Here is a 19,585-nt window from a genome sequence, read left to right as displayed (position 1 = left end):
GCTCATTCCTCACCCACAAAAGTGTCATGCCATGAGATTTCTAATGGGGTTCCTCTCAGATCTAGAAATTAATGAGTCACTTAAATTAAAGTCTCGTGGAAGAAGTTTGCATCATTTATATCGTATAGTAGAGATGGACACTTGCTTTCATTCCATTATCAGAAGTGGATGGTTTAATGATGGGTTTCCATTTGTTCACCACTTAAGGTGCTGTGAGCCTTTAATTAAAAGCTAAGTTTAGTATGAATCTCATTCTTTAACAAATCTGGGTTTCGCAAATATCTAACAGTGGGGTGTGCTAGGCCTAACATCATGTATCGGGAGAAATTGAAAAGATGACAATTCTTCTTCAAAAACAGTATACCAAAATGTACAACACAGGAAATAATTCATAGTTACTAGAGCTAACAAGCAAATAAGTGTTCTATGGCTTTATTCGTCTGATAAATAATCCCAAGAGTTTCCAAGGCCTGCTTTGATTAATCTGATGTATTCAATCCAACCTAGACAACATGTGTTTAGACCAATAATCTCTGTCATTTATAGAATTAAGTGAATCTAACTGTCATAACCTCAGGTACTCATTGGGCACGTCTACACAAGACACTTAATGCTCAGTAGCTTAATAACACTGTGCAGTTGTGTGCCGGGCAAAAGCCATGCTGATATGCTAATGCACAGTAGTATTGGGCCACTGTGCAGTAAGCATCACAAAAAAACAATGCACTGGTGCTACTGCTGAGTAACTGTAGTTATGGCACATTTAGTTAGTACTTCATTAAGCAAGTACTAAATTAAATGTGTGGTAACTACTGTGCATTAATGAATATGTAGATGCACCCATTTTGTACAATAATCACTTTTCCTTTTAAGAATTGTAGGCAGGTGGATAATTGAGACCACATGATGGTAAAGCAGTGGTAATCTGACCATGAGAATCTGCCCACTAATCACAAGAAAAGGTCTCAATATTTTAGAGGAACCTGATTCAAACCTACTGGCTTCTGTTGCAGTTTGATTTGGAACCTGTTCTAGTCCCACATGTTCTAGAGGGGCTTTCTCATAAACCATTCCTTGTTGACAATAAAGTCTTGTAGATAAGGAAAACACAATCTCTGAAATTGATGAAGCATTTATTTTCTGGTAGTATTTAAGAACAAACCGTCTCTGGATTCTTGTATTGGTACTATATGCTTCATCTACCTGATCTGTTATGCAATTCACTATTCTTTTTCTGTAATATTTCATTAATCTATCTATGTGTAAATGGAGTAAAATGAAGGTGAAATTCATTCAGTACATAGAGTATTGCTGACATGAAGAAAGTATTGTGGAAGAATTGTAGCCTGAAGAAAATTTCAGCCCATCCACCTTTGTTAACTGAAATAGTCCTGGCAAGTCTGAGGCAAAAGCTTCAAGGAAATGATGAAAGCAGTGAACTATATGCTACATATGGAGGAGAATTTGAGGTTCCTACTAAAAACAGAATACATATTAAACTGGGAATGTCAGCTGGGGATTGGGAGGAAAAAAAAACTTTGAAAGGGTTGTCACCAATTGCCTTTATCAGAAGTACTGAAACATCAGTGTAGCTCATTTTTCTATCAGCACTTTAATTGGAGTTGATGGTAAACTATGAGTGATGTAAGTTCTTATGATTAATGTGCCATATGAACTAGAAAAAATCATTCCCTCCCCTACCTGAATGGTAATTGAAATAGTTTTGCATGTAACTTTTTATTTGAATAAAAGGAATTTTATAATACCAATAAAGTCTGACATCCAAGCTTTTAATGAAAGGCCATAATTCTTGGTATGCCTTGGGTCCTTAGTTCTTTCAATAAGTCATTTGCTATCTAGTAAGGCATCATTTACTACAGGGGAGTCAGTAGTGCATGATCAAACCTTTCCAAAGATTCATTCAGGAAGAGAATAATTTGCTTCCATTCTGGTTTTTTTAATGGAAGGTTTAGCTCCCTGATGCAATAAAAATAAACACGTATGATCCTTAAAGAATAAGATAAGATTGAAAAGAGATTGGGTATTATTTAGATATCTTTTATACTTGTGGGTTCAGTAAGAGAAGAACTTGATCAAAGAACAGATAACTTACAGAGACTTGGATAACTGCACAACCTTACAGCATCAGCATTTGACTCAGAATATATCCTTAATGATTCTTCAGTTCACTGCATTGTTTCAGGGGTGGGCAAAAACTGTCTCACAGAGACAGTAGATCTAGCATGTGGAGCTGGAGGTCTTTGGCAGAGTTCTGGCAGTGAGTGGGTTTCATGTGCTGGGCCTGCTGTCATAGCTGCATTATGAGAAGTGGCACCAGGGAAAAACCATGGTGGCAGCAACTGGGACAGAACATGACCTTCCCTTGGATGTGAGCTGGGTTGTTCTGGCCCACAACTCCAAGTTGCTGACAGCTGGTTTAGATGAATACTGGCTATTCTACTGGTTTAAGAAAAATAACAAAATAGTATATACTGAAGTGATCCAACTACCTTGCACATTCCCAATGCTTGGTTAGGAAATGGTATCTATCTTGCAATCTACCTATCTTAATATGGCAATGGCAGTTATGATGCTTTGGCACTTCCTTGATTTGTTTACAGTAAATACACTTTACTTTGCATGTATATATGCGTGCCTTTAGTATTTGTTCTCAGAAACCACTGTTCTGTATCTTTTACGAAGAAAGTGATAGTTTTTTTAACCTTTATATACAAGTCCACATTGGCCAAAATTTCCCTGGCCTTCCTTGTTGTGTACCTTAATCAAAAAGAAAGACACTGAAAGAGAACTGCATGCTTTTACCGGTGCAGCGGTGTTTCTTGTGCTGCTTCTTTAAAGTGTGCTGGGAGAATTTCATGTCTATTTTCTCATTAGGGAAAAAAACAGTGTTAGTACTCATGGGCCCATATCTCAATGAGAGGCCAAGACTGTTTGGGGCAGTGTAACAGAAACCATGTGTAGCAGAGCACCTTTGGTGCCTGCCACTTTAAGGGCTAAGAGCAGCAAACAGGTGCAGGCCAGCCCTGATGGGGTGGTCACATGACCCCATTGGAGAGAGTGGAGCAGACTCCATTTTAGCTCAGGCACTCAGGACTGAGCCAGCAGTCTGCTTCTGACAGCCAGAAGAGCACCACCTGGCTCAGCAGCTGCTCACAGCATCTTGGGGGTAAGGGCAGGAGCTATGGGGATGGCAGGAGGCACCTGGTCCTGGGTATGACCAAAAATGACACCCTGCTAGGGAAGGATGGCCTGGTGGGACTGCCTGTGGTGGGGTAGGCCGTTGGTGGGGTGGTGCCCCAGGAATGCCAGGCCAGTTGCCTCTCCTGTGAAAGGCAGGTATGTGTGCCATATAACCCCAGCTCCCACTACCCAGCGGATGATCTTAGAGCAGGAACTGGCAGTGTGGCCAGGCACATTTGAGAACACCTGAGCCCATGGGTTGTACGACCCTGAGCCCCAGTGAGTTGGTATAGAGTTGGTCCCAGTGAGGGGGTAGAAAGGGGCCCTGGTGAGGGGGTGGAAGTTTGTGTGGAAGCCCGTTCAGAGTAGGGTGAATGGTGACACTTGAAGGACTGTGCATGTTGGGTGCAGAGTAGGGTTGTAGGAGTGGCCTGAAGGGCAGCACATGGACTAACCCCCACGTGAGTGTCAACAGGAGTGAGTTGCCCAGTGAGGGGTAGGGGTGGAGCTCAGCCCAGTGTGAGGCATAAGGCGAGTGCTGTGTAGAGTAGGGTTGTTTGAGCAATGTGAAGGGCTGCGTGGGGACTGGCCGGAGTGAGAGTAGCTAAGCCTGATGGTCTGAGGGGACTGCTCATGGAGCAGGGCGGGTTGCGAGTGGCCCAGAGAGGGGGGGCAGTATGAAAGAGGCCTCGTGAGAGGGGGAGGAATGTGAGTAAAATGCTAGAGGCCCAGAAAGGGGCAGAGTTTAGCCCGGCCTTGAGCTGGAGGTATTATCATTTGTGATGATTTGTGATGCCATCTGTGAGTCATGGGACATGGTGTAGGGATGGTACAGAACCGTGTACAATGCCCTAGGCATCAGAGCATTTAATGGGCAGCCTCCTGCATTCAACATCTAATTTATTACAGTAAGTTGTGGCAGGCATAACAGGGCAGACCGCCTTAGACAGGTGGGCAGGCCGACATTAAGATCTGGTCTTGAGATGGTCTCCTGTCACACCATGTGTAACAAATAACCGACAAAAAAAATGTGAAATCTGGTAACAAAAGGTTCAGCCATGCTCTGAATGTTTAGCTACTTTTAAATAGATCCGAACAGGCCCCTAATCTCACAGATTTGAGGCCTGGAAGGTGAGTGGCATGGGTTGATCACTAAGAAGATAATGATGCTAGTCTTTTTAAATGTCTCCTTTCCTGAATTAGGGCAAAGGGCCACTGAGGGAAGCTAGAGTCTGACCTGAAAAGGCAAAGTAGATCATCAGCCCCTACTATGCCTGCCTTCTCCCAGGGGCCTATATATAACATATATGTCTCCCTATTCTGACCCAGGGTTATTTGTAGCTCAAATTTGCTGTGGGCAGATGCTAGCTGTCTTTTCTGGGACTGTGAAGAAATGTTTCCATTTCAACCATCATTCACCTTTTGCACCATGAGCAGGAAAGTAGGATTGACCCTAAGGTTTAGAAGGATGTAATGCTATATTTTTATACAATGACATGGTGTAAGCTGTCACATTACAAAAGTGATACAAATAACCCAGGCTAACTGAAATCTTGCCTTCTAATTACTATTCAAAAATTTGCAAGATTCACAGTCACCAATTTATAACTAAGTCTGGTACATCTCATGGACATTTCTGTAAATTATGTTTGTTGTTGCTGTATTCCTACAGTGCTTTTGTATTACTGTACTTCTCTTGACAAGGATAACTGCAAAAAAACCTTTGCAATTTCACTTATTTTTATCACAATCTCCTTAACAAATAATTTGTATTTAAGCCTCCTATGACCATAATCCAAAATCTTCAACTATAGACAGAGGTAAATTTAACTGCTTTAGAAGGGAAGGAGGAGTTGTCACTAGGGATTGCACATCAGCTGCTGTGATATAACTTTTATCTCTGCATTTTCCTATGGCAATATAAGGATTTTGCCAGAAGTGACAATCTGAATGCAAGTCAGTTGAAGAAATAGACTCATTAAGAATGGTTGAGAGAAACATTTTGCATACCAATAATTTTCCTGCAGTGCATCTCTTAAAAAGGGACCCATTTAACATCCTGACAGTGTCTTAAGCTAGATAAGTCTCTGAAGCTAATACAAGTTACTAACCTAATTTACACTCTTCTTTTATAAATAAGCCAATTTTTGAAGAGATGCCATTTATCTGATCTCTCCAGGTTGTTCCTGTGGTAGTAATGTACATTTGAGCTTTGTAATAGATTCAGGTCCTGCTACTTACACAGTTTCAAAAATTTTGAAGCAGCTTAAGTCTAGAGTCTGGTTAGAGTTAAGGAATTCTGGATCACTTTATAATTATGGAATAACTGTCTCCAATGCTCTGAAAAGAATACACATATTGCACCATATAATGGTCACAACTGTGGAATTTTTTTATTATGCTGGTGACCACTTTTCATGGTGGTTTCAAAGAAACCAAAGGGACCTCTGAAATCATCCTCACTAATCTGAGAAAAGGTTCAGCAAATGTGGGACTTGTGTTCTTGTTTGCAGTGTAAACTGCAGTTACATGCAGTCTTTTGACTGCTTAAACTCATCTGCTCATTTGTCTGTGTCTGTTAATTTATATGAATGAGTTAATGGGAGCATCTCAGAGGCATACATTTAATCTTCAAAAGCTCAGATCTATTGCACCAGCATGATAGTTCACTTGGGCCCTCATGCTGATTTAGTTGTTTAATTTTCAGATCATAATTTGAATCCCTTTTCATGGACTGACGCATGTATTTCCTTATATGTTTATTCCTAGCAAAACTCTAAAACTTTAAGTGCTGTTTTTATATTGCTTTTTATATTTATACTTCAGTCTATGCTTTAATTTTGTTAAATTTTGGTCATGGTTAGGTAAGGAAATCCATCATTTTTTTTTCTTGGAGGTTTAAATGAAGCTACAGGAAAAACCATTCTCTCTGGGATGAAACAAATGGAATATTTCAACCAGATACCATAAATGGTTTGATGTTTCCATGATAAATAAGATAATGTGGCTGGTTCAGAATCCTTTGTTTCTGAGGAGGGAATGGGAAATGATAAATACGACTCACTCACTTGAGGTGATAAATTGGCTAATGCATGAATTAAAGGGAAAAAATGCTGCCCATGTATTGGTGAGAATTCTATCACTTATCTCCCCAGTGATGAACCAGCTAGAATGCAGAGCAATAAATACTTAGTATTAAGCTGTTTTGAATTTTTTGTCACATAGGATAATAAAAGATGCAATTTCTCAGTTCTAGGAGATCTTTCTTCTGGACAAAATGGAGCTGCAACTAGGAACTTGGTGTCAGTGCAATAATTGTTTTTAAATGTCAGCGTTATCTGCACCCATTCTCATGCTGCCTTCTTCATTCGGGAACGAAATCACATTTTAGCACTTGATTCAATGAGAGAATAGGCATATATCACATTCTAAAAATCCATGTTTATAGCAAGGTAATATTGTTCAGATACTGGAGTGGAATAGCCACTCTCAGATTTTAGTGATCTAAAGAGGTGGCCGGAGCCTCTTGCAGTAGCAATATTTTCACAATCTTTTTTACTGAGGCCAGTCCTAACAGAATTAACTGTATCAGATTGATATACTGATGTTGCATAGTTCAAGATAAATAACCTAGTAAGAAGGTTATATTTTAAAAGTATACTGGTGATGCCTGTTTGTTCTGAGGCTATCTAATCTATTGCAAATAAAATACTTTTGTTTTAAATTTGATAACTTGATAGTTATGGAAAACTTACCAGGATTTCAGGTGACATATATGAATATCATCTATTGTGTAAATACAGTCAGTTGTTAGGTAGACATAGTGACAAAAATTGATTGAGGCATGCTGTAGTTACTTATTGCCATATTTGGTTAGTGAAACTTCTGATTAACAACACTGATTTTCTTGAAAATTATTTGTTGTTCATAAGTATTTGCTCAGTATTTTGGATAATTATATTTTAACCTATGGACAATTTATTTGTGATACATAGTTACACAATTAAGTCAGATGGCATTCCTTCTGTTCATTGATTAAATACTATAATATTTTTAAACATGATAATAAAAACTAACAGAATGGAATGCATTCATGCTAACATTGAAAACATTCTCAGAATCAGTTTTTATGAATACCCAGAAATTAGCCAAATATTTGTGAAAAGTAACTGACTCAAATGAATCTAAACTTGTGCTAATATCTAAATTTGTGAAAATACCTTACTACTTTTTGCCATCTACCCAGTTGTAATGGTATCCCTGTGTCTGTGTGAGCTCTTCCAAGCAGAACATCCCAGAATGATATGTCAGAGCTAGCTGACCGCAGTCTGCACTAACATTTTTCAGAGAGATGATTTAAAACAAAATACTATTTGCAGTAAGCTGGACAAGGTGTCTGTGGTAGGGAGTGGGGCAGGAAGATCAAGTCATGGGTCAGAGGAAGCTTTCATATTTCACATCATGGGTGTTACTTTATAAGATCTGCCCTCTTTGCAGGCATTCTGATGATGATGAATGTGTGTGTCCACATTTCAGCTGATATTTGTTCTCAGTCCCACCCAATATTATTGTCTACAGCTTCTTATGTTGCAGTGCTCTATCCCACTGTCTGCGGGATCTCCCCCCACCCCAGTTATATTGTTAGTTGCTTTTTTGTGTCTGTTTTGGTGACCCCATCTGCATGGTTCTACCCCAAATGTTAGTTCAGTCAGCAAGAACAGAATAGGCTATTTTCTAGATGGTCTGTTCTTTGCCCATTTCACTGAGCTTTCCAGCAGACTGATGTTGCATAGAGTTAACTGTGGCAATAAGTGCCTGTTTGATGAGAACTCAACTGAGAAGAACCTTCATTGACTTTTATTTAAAAAATATCATTCTAATCATCCCAGAATCAACAAGATTTATTATAAGAACAAGAGCCATCAGAAGGAATTAGTAATGGTATGTTGGGATACAGACAGAGAGATAAGATTAAACAAACAGAAAATATCAGAACAATGATTCGACATTATCTCTGCATCTTAGTCCTCAGCTATAAGAATGCAGATACCACTTCTAACCTGTTGAGCTGAGGACGCAGCTGCTGCAGGGATTTCTGCAGTTTCTTCTGTCAGCCAGAACACTTATCCCACTAGCTGAGGGGCTATAATCATTCCCTTTTCCTAGGAAAACTAAAGACAAACACTTGCTCCCATGATAAAGCTTAACAATGGTTTATTTTTTTTGTCCATTTACATACATTAACTATTGGATTCTTGGGGAGCCCATGCACTGCATATAATTTCCTGCCCTCCTGCAACCACATATCTGTTTACCAGACTAGTCTTTCCAATTATGACATAGAGTATTTACATCCTATCGTGAGACTGTCTCGCTTCTCCAACTAAATAATGTTTCATAGATTTCATGGACTTCATAGGCATTAGGGCTGGAAGGGACCTCGGGCAGGGGGCTGGACTCAATGATCTTCCGAAGGGCAGGAAGTCAGCTGGGGTCATAGGATCCCAGCAAGATAAGCATCCAATTTACTCTTGAAGGTGTTCAATGTATGTGCTTGAACCGCCTCCGATGGCAGACTATTCCACACCTTGGGGGGCTCGGACAATAAAGAAATTCTTCCTTATGTCCAGCCTGAAATGGTCTTGCAGTAGTTTATAACCGTTCGACCTTGTCATCCCTTGGGGCGCTCTGGTGAACAAACGTTCCCCCAGATACTGATGGTCACCCCTGATAAACTTATAGATGGCCATGCAGTACTCCAGCTGCGGCCTCACCAAGGCTGAGTACAAGGGGAGAATGACATCCCGGGATTTGCTTGAGAAGCATCTATGGATGCAAGCCAGAGTTTTGCTCGCTTTACTAGCCACATCATCGCATTGAAGGCTCATGTTCATCTTGTGGTCAATGATGACCCCCAAGTCTCTTTCTTCCGTGGTACTAGCCAGCATAGCACTGCCAAGCCTATAAGCATGCTGCAAGTTTTTCCTCCCAAGGTAGAGAACCTTGCATTTTTCAGTGTTAAACACCATCTGGTTCTCATCCGCCCATTTGCTGAGCCTGTCCAGGTCAGCCTGGATTGCCCTCCTGTCTTCAGGTGTGGATGCTTTGCCCCAAAGTTTGGTGTCATCGGCAAACTTGGCCAGTCCGCTTCTGACTCCAAAGTCCACATAATTAATGAAGATGTTGAACAATATGGGTCCAAGGACAGAGCCTTGGGGGACCCCATTGGTCACAGGGCACCATAACGATTGACTTCTGTCAATTATCACCCTCTGGGTCCGACCACTCTGGTGTTCATCCTGAATAACCTGAATATCCAGGTATTATTTTTGCTATGGGGCTTTCATTTTAAAATGTAAATTTGCTATTGCCTGGAAGGGCCTGGCTCATGTACCTTGAACTATATCTGCAAAGGTCTATTTGACTGGTCATTAAACATACCTATGCTGGATGATGATTTTCAGTGATTACTTTTCCAAAGTGTGAACAGGGGAAGGACACTTAAGTTAATTAGTACCTTACTAAATAGTCTTCACCAAAATATAGAACATAAAAATTAAATTCATATCAATTTCTGCTATTCATACAGACATTATCATGGTAAGTCTAAACACAACTTAAAGCTATCTATTCATAAAGACTATACCTGCATCAAAACATGCACAGTATTGTAATGGGGAACCCTAGCCCTGAAGGCCAGGTGAGGAATAGCAAGGGCCCCTTTAAGTCTAGGACTTTTGTACCCCAAGGGAGTGGGTTGGCAGCCTGCAGGGAGGATTGGCAGCACCTGGCCAAGTGGGCAGGAGGCCAGGACAGCTGACTGATGGGGGAGTGGGGAAGGTTCGTTGGGATATAAACAGTTCCTCAAGGCAAGGACGGGGGGACTGGCTCCTGTAGTAGAGAGGAATGGAACCCTCTAGGGAGGCAAGAATGAATGCAAGCCCAGTAAGAGAGGCTGTGGCCTGAGAGGAGGTGCTCCTGATGATGGAAAGAGAGTGAGTGCACCCTGAAAGCTGGGGGCTGTTTATATGTCCTTGTTGGTCTCAGAGAGGAAGGTAGGCAGCTGCTTCTGTCAGGCCCAGGAGGAGGTTGAAACCCCAGAGGGACTAGAGTCTCAGAATTAGGATAGGTGTGCAGGAACCCAACATGGCTGGAGCCCCAACCAAAGCTAGAGGGAGAGAGCAAGGGAGAAAGGCATCCATACACTACCCAGGAGGCTCAGTAGCCAGGGAAGGAGAAGGGATGGCAAGATACCCTTAGCTAGACTCTCTTCACCTAGAAGCAGCCTCCTAAGTAACATACTAAACATAACATCAAGGTGTGGCAGGTGGAAGAAAGGATCCTGCTAAGGGGACCAGAGTAGGTAGACAGCTGCCAGGGAGTGTCACGACTATCCCTGGAGGTATCCCCTGCTATAGGCATTTCACAAACACTCAACTGTGTGTTCATTGCAGGGAGCAATTGTTTCTGCTTCAGGAACATTAATGCAGACAGGATGTGAAGGGGAAAAGCACTGGACTTCTTAAAGACTGGATTTTTTAAAACTTTCTAATTCAGTACAGTACATTGAGCAGTGATGCCTTTACACTGAAAATAAAATTAAAAACACAATTGCTACACTAAGGAGCTGAGTGGCAGCCAATACTATTCATGGGGAATCTATGCTGTATGCTCATACTATTTTGACATGCCTTCCTTTTAGAAGAAAATCAACTTCTTTCCATGCTCACCTGATGACACTATTCTCAGTATTTGATTACTAGCAGTTGCATGCAGCTGAAAAATTGCACTGGACTGAACTAGAGTTCCCTCTTTGTGTACAGTAGTGTATGGATGCTCTGTGCCTAGGAACAGTAGAGAAATATCATAGTATAGAGAGAAATTATCATATACCCAGGAACAGTGCATTACTTAAATTATCATGCCATAAATTGCTTTAAGACAGCTTGAATTTATATTGGGTTTTAAGGGAGAGAAAGAACAAGGTTTCTTGGGATAGCTACATTGCCAAAGGGTGATGGGGGTTGTGACACTTGTGGTATTATGTAGGGTCTGGACCTGAAAATTCAGGGATTTTAGAAGTTAGAGCCTGTATTTGTTCTTTGTAGATGTGGGGGAGAAGCAGACAATGAAAACTACCTAGTGAACACTGTCCAGTGAGATCAGTCTTGCTGTTTTCCTCCCCCAACCCTAGCTGACTTCTAATTAGTCTTTCTCTGATGAGGTCTCTTAGCTTTGTATCATTTCAGTGGATTGTATTCTATTTCTTTTTAGTTATATACCCCTTGAAAATGAGCCATTGCAAGAGGCCCTTAATTCATGATTGGGAGCCAATCCTGAATAATGTTTTGTGATAAGATGGAATAGTGGAATATTACAACATAACATTATTGTGAATGCCAGTGCTTGGCAGACAATCCCTGAAGTGAGATTTGTTTGGCAATAGATGACTGTCCTAAATTATACTTTATTCCTCCCTGCCAAACAGATGTCAGGAGAGATTAAATTAGGGGCCCCTATCCATGACAATGCCATTGCAGTGCAGGTGGTGCTATTTATTAATTTAGGTGCTATAATAGTTTGGGAATCCTGTCCCAATATAACTTAAGAGTAGTGGCTGGTGTTATACGGTGAGCAAATTGCTGAACTTAGTATGGTTCCATGATGTGGAATTCCCCAGTTTTCAAACAGTTTGGCCAAGTTTCTCTGCCAGAAAGTGGAAAATTCCTGAAGGAACCACAGTGAAAGGTGATAGTGGGGGACATGTCAACAGATTCAGAGAGAGAGAGAAAGGGGAAAAGCTTTTGCAGAATATGTCTGTGTAGAAACAGGTGAGGAAGAATGTCATCCTCCTAGTCTACTCAGCCTTGGTGAGACTGCAACTAGAGTACTGCCTCCAGTTCTGGGCACTGCACTTCAGCAAGGATGTGAAGGAGCTTGAAAGAGTCCAAAGGAGGGCCATGCACATGATTAGAGGCCTGGGGACCTGGTCATTAGAAGAGAGACTGACTGTTCAGCCTGGAAAAGAGAAGACTCAGAGGGGAATTGGTGGCAGCCTATAACTACGTCAGGGACGTACATCAGGGTTTTGGGGAGCATGTATTCATTAAGGGCCCCCCAAGGGAGGACAAGAAACAATGGATATAAACTGATTGAAGATCACTTCATGTTAGACATAAGGAAAAACTTCTTTACAAGTTGAGGGCCAAGGGTTTGGAACAGGCTCCTCCCAGAGGTGGTACAGTCATCCACCTTGGTGATCTTCAAAAAATGTCTTGACACCCATTTTTCTTAGAAGTAGGGTCGGAAGGGACCTTGTAGATCATCAAGTCCAACCCCCTCTGGGCAGGAGAGAAGGCTGGGGTCAAATGACCCCAGCCCGGTAGACATCAAGCCTCCTCTTAAAGACCCCCAGGGTAGGAGCCAGCACCACTTCCCTTGGAAGTTAGTTCCAAATCCTAGCTGCCCTGACAATGAAGTAGTGCCTTTGGATGTCTAGTCTAAACCTACTCTCTAACAATTTGTGGCCATTATTCCTTGTTACCCTGGGGGGTGGGGGGGTGCAAGGGGGAACAGGGTCTCTCACAAACCCTGCTGGTCCTCCCTGGTGAGTTTATAGATGGCCACCAGGTCCCCCCTCAGCCTTCTCTTGTGAAGGCTGAACAGGTTAAGGTCCCGTAGCCTCTCTTTGTAGGGTCTGCCCTGCTGTTCCTGGATCATCCAGGTGGCCCTCCTCTGGACCCTCTCAATGCTGTCCATATCCCTCCTGAAGTGTGGCACCCAGAACTGAACACAGTACTCCAGCTGCGGCCTGACCAGTGTCGCATAGACGGGGAGGATCACCTCCTTGGCCCTGCTTGAGATGCATCTGTGGATGCACAACAAGGTACGGTTGGCCGTACTGATCGTGGCCTTGCATTGTTGGCCCATGTTCATCTTGGAGTCAATATTGTGTGGGGTCATCTGATCCCAGTAGTCTTTCCTGCCCAAGTGCAAGGAGGCTGGACCCAATGATCTGTAAGGTTCCTTCCAGCCTCTAATTACTATGAAACTATGAATGTTTGATTAACAAGCAGAAGCAACAAGTATCAAATCATTTTGACTTGGTGCAAAGGTAGAAAGGCTCCATGGTGTTGAAGAAAAACCATGAGTGTCAGGAGAAGTTGTCCAAAGCCTCTAAACACAAGTAACCCTCCAGGGTGGTGAGGAAACTAAGTTATGCAGGGCTTTTGTGTATATTTGCATTCTCTTGTGCTTAACTCAGTTATTTTACTTAAAGGATAAGAAGCTTTCTGCAAAGCTTATCTATATGTCTTCTGTATAGTTCTTCAGGTTGCATTATATGCCCCCTAAAGTGAAATGGTGAGTTTTTAATTGAAACCTCACTATTTCAGTTTTCTTCACTGTATATATGTGATTGTCTTGGTGGTCACAGACACCTGATGAAGGCGGAAGCGGCAAGGGGCCCAATCCTTTTTTAGGTGGAGCCTGCCTGCCTTTCCTATGACTGGGGGCCATTAATCTGTACCATTAATGTTTCATTATGCCCTCCCCCCAGCTGCAGAATAGGTAGGCAGGCTCCTTTTGGGGAGGGAAAAAAAGGATCGGGCACCTCACCGCTTCTGGCTTCCGCAGGTTTCTGTGGCTGGCAGGACACCTGAGAATGGGTTGGCTTGCCCCAGGGGCAGTGTGGGAAGGCAGCAGGAGGGCAGCTGGGTTTTCTGGCAGCCAGAAAAGGTGGCAGGGACAGTGCACAGGGCCCTGGAAGCCTGGGCGGGCTAATAGCTGTACTGGGTGCTGCCTCAGCACATGGGCGCCTGATCCAACACTACCCCAAGCCTGCCGGGCTTGGAGCACCCTGTGCACTGTCCCCACCACCTTCTCCAGCCATCAGTGCACCCAGCCACCTTCCTGCCACTTTAGTGCACTGCCCCAGGGGCAAGCCAGCCTGTTCCTGGCGGCCCCAGGAATCTTGCTGGTCACAAGAACCTGCTGGAGACAGAAATGGTGAGGAGCCCGATTCTTTTCTATTTTTCCATGGAGCTTGCCCACCTCTCCTGTGGCTGGGGGGTGAGCTGACTAATGGCAAATTCCAAAATGCAACATTGCAAACTAAATTAGATTGGGATGTAGTTTAGTTTGCAGTGATGTAAAGCCATTTAAAAACCAAAAAACTTGGGTATGTTGTAATGTGTGATGCCATTAAGCCACACACAGGGGAATTTTTGTCATGTGAACAAGTGCCCTAGAGTTTCTTCTCTCAAAGTGGCAGACATGAAGTAGACACTTGGAGGATGTGCCTAGAGGCTTACAGCCAGGGACAACGTTTAAACTCTCTAGAGCCCTACTAAGGAAAGGGCATGTAAGTGTCAGCATTTGGATCCCCCTTCCATGAAGGTTCCCAAACTTTCTTATTGCATACCCCCTTTCAGATTTACCAGCTGCCCACATACACCTACCAGCATACAGTTTATATTTTAACCCCTTAAATGCCAATTATTATTACAATGAAAATTAATATCCGCCACTACACAATTTCTCCTGCATAACTCCCCAGAGAGTATATATGTACCCTCATAGGTACATGTACCTCAGTTTGGGAGCCCTTGCCCTACAACTACCTACACGATGAGCAGGTAGAGTTCAAACTGGATCTGGGATAGATGCCACAAACCATTTCATTTAATACTGTTTATGTTTTTTTTCCAGTGACAGGCTGAGAAATCTTTCATTTAGACTTTCCTTTTAAATTATTTTCACCATAATAGTCTGTGACAGGGGCCAACCATGCCAAGAATGTGGGACAAATCTTTAAGAGGCCTTGGTACAAGCAAGTTAGACTGGTTGTTATGTAGAGGTTTGGCATTACATGTTCATGATCTGCTTGACCTCAGATTCTGAAAAAGACTGTCAGGAACCCTGGCTCTGAATGTCTCCTGGATAACAAAAAAAGTTGGGGTAAATGTTAAGTGGCTCTGCTGGTTTCAACTAATTGGTTTCGTACTATTGTTAAATAAACATTTATGGCTGCAGAGTGTAGGTTTATCAAGAAATTCTGTTTTTATAAGGCTGCTGATACAAATTACCAAGTGCCCTCAACTGTTATTAGAATAGCTTAGGGTAGAGGGCGCTCCACCTTATAGGATCAAATTGAGTTTTTTTCAGAATCATAGTTTTATAGAAAAGTAGAGCTGGAAGGGACATCAAGAACTCTTGTAGTCTAAGTCCCTGCTCTTAACTTAACCACCCCAGAAAAATGCTTGTCTGATCTGCTCTTAAAAATATTAGATGATGGAGTTCATGACCTCTCCAGATAGCCTGTCCTATGCTTATAACCACCATCATAGTAATAACGTTCTTAATATCTAAATTAGATTTCCCTTGCTGCAATTTGAGGCCTTTGTCCTTTCCCCTGTAGCCACAGAGAACATCCTCTTTATAATCATCCTTCAGGTATATGAAGACTGTTATCCCAAACCCCTCAGTTTTCTCTTGTACAGACTAAATCCTAGTTCTTTCAGCCTTTCTTCATAAGTCACATTTCCAGACCTCCTAACATTTTTTTTGTTATCTTTCTAATCTGCCCACATCTTTCTTGAAGTTCAGCCCAAAACTGGACACCAGTACTACAGGTGAGACCTCACCAGTACTAAACAAAGTAGGAGAATCACTTCCCTTGCGTTGCAAGTGACACTTCTATAAATACCTCATATTCTATTGGCTTGTTTTGCAGTCAAAGCACATTTTTAGCTCATGTTAATTTTATAGTCCATTATTATGTCTGTATTTGTTCATGTAACTATTCTATCCCAGGTGTAGGAATTTGTATTTGTTCTTATTGAATTTCCTCTCATTAATTTATAACCATTTTTCCAGGTTTTCAAGGTAATTTTGAACCCTAATCTGACACTCAAGACTGTTTTCAACTCCCCTCAACTTGCTGTCTTCTGCAAATTTTCACTGAATCCTGTCTGAAAAGTCATTAATAGACACATTAAACTCTACCAGATCCATGAGAGGGGAATTCCACTCAATACTTCCTCCCAATTAGACATCGAGGTACTAATGGCTATTTTTTTAGTATGATGATCCATCTAGTTATGTATCCACCTTACAGCACTTTATTCTAGTCTGTATTTCTCTAGCTTGCTACAGAAAATGCCACAGGGGACAATATCAAGAACTTTCCTAAAATCAAGATATATCACATCCACTGGTGTCCCCCATGCACAGAACCTGTCACCTTGTCAGAATGAAATCAGGTTTGTCAGGCATGACTTGCTTTTGATGAATCCATGCTAGCTATTCCTGATCACCTTGTTCTCTTCCAAGTGCTTAGAAATAGATTCCCTGATGACTTTCTCCATGATCATTCTAGGTATCAAGGTCAGACTGACTGGTTTGTAATACCTTGGAGCCTCCTTCTTCCACGGCTTAAAGATGGGCATTTTTTTTTTTATTTTGTCATCCAGGACTGACAGAAGTCAGATGTGAAGCAATTAAATTCTAGATAAATTGATATTTTTGATCTTGGTTGACTGCTAGTATAGTGCTGGGTGCATCTACATGAGATGCATAACTGTGCACAGTTTACTGTGCAGTAAGCATGCATGTCTACACGTGTGCATTCTTACTGTGTAGTAAAAATGCTTAATTGTGAATAAATTTGCTACCTGCTACTCTTGATTTAGTTAATGTGCAGTTACTCATGTGTAGACATGACCTAAGAGCAAGGCTGGGTTCTGGGCTGGGAGCCTCTCCTGCCCCAGGGCTGGGCTGCTTCTATGGCAGCCCTTGCCTCAGGCCTTTAAAAGCCTGCAGGCACTTGGAGCCTTGAGGCACACCACACCAGCAGGGACCCTGAGGCCACTTTAAACCCCTGTGTTGCCCTGGGAAGGCCACAGGCCAGCTGCCCTAGCCTGCCTGCACTGCTGCCTGGCACTGCACTGCCATGCTGCTGCCAAGTCCACACCATCCAGAACTGAAGGCTGGTGTAGACTCCAGCCAGGCCTACCAGCCCACAGACCCAGCTGCAGGCAGCTTCTGGCTGCTGAGGCCAGCTCTACCTGCCTGTATCCCACACCCAGCATCCTACCCTGAGCTTGCAGATGCTGCCACCACACATGCTCCCATTGCCAGGCATCCTCCATATGCCATGCTTCCTCTACCCAGGCCTTGTGAAAGAGCTCCCCTCACAGGTATGCAGCATGCAGACTGCAATGATGACTCAGGGGAGGTTGTCTTTGGTGTACTTGAGGCTGACAATAAGAGTGCACCGGCAGCTCTTGAGGTGGCCAAGAGGTGCACTCCACCAGGGCATGGGTCAGGCCCAGGCAACAGTTGAAGTGGGCCTGGTGTGGGTCCAGGTGGCTGGTATAGGGCCGAATGATCCAGGGCAGGAGTGGGTAGGTGGGATCTATGAGGAGGGTAAAACTGTCATGGTGCCCAGCTGCAGATCCGGTACCCCCATTGCAAAGCGCCCACTCTCCTGCAGACCAGAGTTCCAGAAGACATGGGTTCTATGGGCGCTGCCCATCCAGCTGGCACTCCTGTGTGTGAAGGTGTTTCAGTGGTCCACGATGTCCTGAAGCACCATGGAGTGAAAATCCTTCTGGCTGTAGTAAAGGCGGTCTTCATGGGATGGGCAGGTGATGGGGATTTGGGTCCCATTGAGGGCCCTGATGCACTAGGGGAATCTCAGGGCATGGAACCCTGTCACCACCACCAGGGAGCCACGCATGCTGAGCATGGTGTACCCCAGCACATCCTGGAGGGTGCCGCACACCTCCAGGATGGCTTCCATGGTGGTGGTCTTGCCCACACCAAATAGTTAGTCAACATACAGCAGGCTGGTGAGCTTGGCCAGCTTCAGCAGGGTGAGGGATAGCTAGGTGTCTGTGGGGAGGTGAGGCCACATGCTGGTGTGCTGCCAATCCAGGTGGTACCAGAGTTGCTCGAGGAGGTCCTGGAAGGTGGCTTGGATAATGCAGAAGGCCTCCGGCCACTGCTCATCATCCTATGTGTGCTGGATGATGTACCACCACCAGTCCTGACTGGAGGCCCAGAAGACAGAAGGTGGCCCTGATGGGAGCATCCTGGAGCCCATCATTGGCATCCCTGCAGGGGTGCAACCAGGCAGATGGGATGGAGGCAGCAGGTGTGTGGCAGCAGCCCTAGGATTGCGCATAGTGGGCGGGCAGGTGGTCGCTGCAGTGAGAGAGCCAGGAGGGCCCAGACGGCCATGGACCAGTCAGTGTAGCAGGCCAGCAGGGTTGGCATGGTGGCAAGCAACAGCCTGGGGCACTGGTCGTCACTGCTAGGGGCAGGGGCTGGAGCAGCCATAGCATGGGGAGGCACAGGTGGCAAGGAGAGCACTGGCTCATGCTGTCCCTGTGCTGGGCATCCTGGTCCTGGCTGGGGAAGTGACTAGCCAGTGAGTTGGACTGTTGGCAGATGCAGCCGGAACCTGGAGCTTCCCCCCAGTGGCAGCAGGGCCCCATTGCAATGGTCTGGGGAAGCAGCAGGTTGGCAGCAAATCTGCTCCTGCCTCTCTGCATATGTAGAAGCTTGCCCATCACCATTTACTCATTAATAATTTACTCACAAGTATACTGGTGCCACATCAAATACATGAGTAGATGTGCCCACTGTAAGTAAAATTAATACTACAGAACACTATGACAGCCTTTGTAGTTGTAAAATAAATATTTCTATCCTCCTCAATGTATTAATGTTTTTCCTAATTTTACAGGTTACTGAGCAGCCTAAACTCTGACTGACCTTGTTAAAAATGTGAAGGTATTTATTATTCAGCTAAATCTCTCAACATCAAGAGACTGCCAGATCTGGCGTTAAATGTGTATCTGTGTTATGAACATGCAAGTGAATCTATTGGCTATAAACATTCTATTCTGAAACTTTTAAAGGAATCGACATGCCCTGCATTTTTTACAAAAATCAGTGATGCATTGTGATCATAAAAGGCTCTAATTTATAAATTAAGTAATGGGATTTAAAAAAAATAACTGTACTCTCAATATTCTAAAGCTAAAATTGTTAATATTTATGGCTGGTATTTTAAAAAGACCAATATGAATAATATGTGCTGTATAATGATGCACTTTCATGCATGGTAATCACATTTACCCTACTTCAGAGGTTTCTTAATATTGTAAATCTTCTGACTCAGAGTTTCAACTCCTGTACCTCCTTACATTTTTTTCTTGTTTTTAAGTGCGGGGGTGGAGGTGGGGGGAGGCAGATTGAGGCCCCTGCAGTGAGGGTGGGAGTAGGGCTGGGGCAGGTGCTGCACAGCCGGGGCAGGATGGGTGCTGGATGGAACCATGAGCAGCTCGTCTGGAGAGCGGGGGGTGGGGGGGGGAGC

At 43.4% G+C, this 19,585-nt stretch overlaps 1 protein-coding gene across 1 annotated transcript in view; it reads left to right on the top strand.

The window, feature by feature from the left end:
* GRIN2A (glutamate ionotropic receptor NMDA type subunit 2A) overlaps positions 1-19,585 on the top strand; it is a 375,390-nt gene that overhangs the window by 196,469 nt on the left and 159,336 nt on the right. The window lies entirely within an intron of this gene.

This window comes from Alligator sinensis, unplaced genomic scaffold, assembly GCF_000455745.1.
Source record: "Alligator sinensis unplaced genomic scaffold, ASM45574v1 scaffold73_1, whole genome shotgun sequence".
NCBI classification, from domain to species: Eukaryota; Metazoa; Chordata; order Crocodylia; family Alligatoridae; genus Alligator; species Alligator sinensis.
This window is presented reverse-complemented; position numbering and strand designations above follow the sequence as displayed.